Consider the following 2,814-nt stretch of genomic DNA (forward strand, 5'->3'; position numbering starts at 1 on the left):
CGTGCGCTCCTCAAGAAGTGGATTGTCCCCACGTTTCCATTGTATCTTCAGCATTTATCGCAGTGCTTTGAGCATAATACATTTTAATAAAGGCTTTTAAAATGATTATTTCATTTAGACATTGATAGTGACTTCTAGCTCCTTCTAGCAAATATATCTTTTCACAGGTCATAAGAAAGGCGCACAAATTGCTTGAACTATGCATGCGAAATCCCACACATATTATCACTAAGCTTCTGATACTTTCAAATTTATTCAATGAAACTTCACTCAACGGCTCAGGGGGGCACTTAACCGTGCTTACTTCTGCATGAATGCTAGTGATAGGCAAGAGTGGCAGGGTCCATGTGCTGGTAAATGTTTAACAATCTGCTTTCAGAAAAAAATGGGCATACACCACACTGTTAAATTTTTTACATTATTAATTTTCTCCATCACTTTCTTAAGTCTGCAGAACCAACAAAATGAAACAAGTCATGTGATTTTCAAGAGGTAAATACTCACACTGAAACTTTGATAATCAGCTCTTGAGGGTTGGTTTGAGCTGGCTCTAGCACACCCCTGAAGCCCATTCCAAAGCTGTATGAACCTGTATTCATATTTCTGGGCTGTGCAGATTTCAGAGCTAGCCACTCTTCCAAGCTTGGGAGATAGAAATACAAAAGGGAAATGGTTTCTACCCTAAAAGAGCTTATATTCTAATGAGACTCAAAGCTAAGATGTAAGTCAGAGTTTTCTTATTCCAAGATTCCATGATAGTACATCACACCATTTGCCTCTTCAAAGACAGTTCTTCACGCACCGTTGATCCCTCAGCTCTAGCATTAAGCAGACAAGGGGACTTGTTAGTCAGAATGAATTATTTCTTTATTTCTTGGTTGCATTAAGTCCTCTTGACTGGAAAATGAGAGAAGATGGCTTTATAGTTTTTAAGCTAACAAAATTATAATACTGTGTCAAAATTTGAAGGGTTGAAGGGAGACCATTGATGTCTCGTGTTCCTATCACATCTAAAAGTTTCCTACATCAAGTAAATTTCATATCCATGATATCTCTTGCATATGTTTTCTCTTCTCACTTATTATTGCTGTCACTTGATTCTGGACCCTTATTACCAAATGCATGCCTTAATGAAATAATTTTATTCACAGGATCAAAGGATCTCAGATTTTGAGATTTAGAAGTGACTTCAGTGGCCCTCCAGGTCCATGACAATACAGAAATCCCTCATAATGTATTCGACAAGTATTTGTCTAGCCTTAGAGAGTCTTTGAAGTGACATATTTGTTAAATGGAATAATGTGGTATCATGGATTCTTGGAGTAAGAAAATTCAGTCTTAGCTTTGAATGTAATTTTTACTATAATGCAATTTTTTCAAGTTATTAAAAAAGACTCTTTAATGAGAATGCACTTGGCATCAGAAAGGACTGGCAAGAAGTAAGAGCACCCCTGTGGGTTAGATAGGGTGCCTAGGTTGAGGGCCACCTGTCCATTTGGTTTAGCTGTGGCTACCATTCATGTGGTGGTGATGGAGCAGGACAGCCTCCATCCTCATCCTCATCATTGACAGTTACTGTGCACACCAGCTTAAACACGGCCACCTCCTCTCCAGTGGCACTGATGTGTACTGTGCAAACCCAAGAACTCTGAGCCTTTCACACCAGGTAAGTGTGAGGGCTATGGGTGGCTCCTGCCCCTGAGGTCTAGATTGTCACCACCCGGTCAGTCTTCAGAGTGCATTTGAGGAGGAAATGATAACTCAGCAGGGGCATATCTCCATTATGGTGCTTGATCTTCCAGTTGTCCATGGATTGGTCTTCATTGGACTGGTTGTGCTAACTTGCCCTCTTCATCCACCTCCTCCATAGCCACTTGCCCTGCTGGTGTGGGCAAGCTTGGAGAAGCTGCTTTGACTCTCACAGCTCTCCAATTTTCACCTCTTGGTGATACTACCCCAACTCTGGGTGTGGGATTAGTATGAGGAGGTCTGGCCCCATTCTCTTCAATGTGGGGCTGGGGGACAGCCTTAGCCTCTCTTCTTCTCCTTCCAGGAGTTTGTGTCAGGTGTGGATTTCCATGTCCAAGGCCAGTTTGATATCCGGCAGCTCCTGGCATTCATCCAGCTGTTACTGCATCCTTTGAGGGAAGGACCATTTCTCTCTTGTATTTCTATGACCCAAGCCTGGAACAGTGACTTGCTCTTAAAAATTCTTGCTGATTGGTTGATTTTGTGACACTTTATTGTGTTACCCATGCTAATCATCCCTGGGGATGGTAATACACACTACTGCACAAAATTTCTTTGAGGAGATGTTTTAAAACAATTTTTTTTAAAGCAAAGGAATGTAGTCTAGAGGGGATGAGGCTTGGACCCTGAGGTATGGAGAGAGGGGAAGGAGAGGAGAATCCCCCTTTCCACAAAGTGGGGTTCAAGGAAGATAGCAGATGCAATGAGTTTGCTCAGAGAGAGGAGAGGGGGTTTGAAGATTTTCCCCCTCCTGCCTTCCCTCCTTAACTAAAGCTGCTCTCCCCAATTTACTCTGGTCCCTCTTGTCCCTGCTCTACTACTCAAGACTAAAGGGTCTCCCCTTGATCTGCTCACTCACAGTCAGCTTGGGGAACAGATAACTTTTAATGTTAACTCAATCAGATAGTACGAAAGGAATAACAGGCAGGGAAGAATGGGAAAAAGGAAAGTGGGGAAAGGGGGTCCCTGTCTCTATCTAAACCTTTTCCCCTCCCTCCTTTCAGTTTGAGGGGAACTCAGGCCTTGGCAGCCTGAGCCCCCTGAGAGAAAGTCAGGTTGACTTAC

The 2,814-nt window shown here is 42.7% G+C and overlaps 1 pseudogene; it reads right to left on the reverse strand.

Annotated features, from left to right (window-relative positions):
- Window positions 1–1,500: 1,500 nt before the first annotated feature.
- On the reverse strand, window positions 1,501–2,137 carry LOC130458963 (prelamin-A/C-like; annotated as a pseudogene).
- Window positions 2,138–2,814: the final 677 nt, after the last annotated feature.

This window comes from Monodelphis domestica, chromosome 4 (genome assembly GCF_027887165.1).
Source record: "Monodelphis domestica isolate mMonDom1 chromosome 4, mMonDom1.pri, whole genome shotgun sequence".
Lineage (NCBI taxonomy): Eukaryota > Metazoa > Chordata > Mammalia > Didelphimorphia > Didelphidae > Monodelphis > Monodelphis domestica.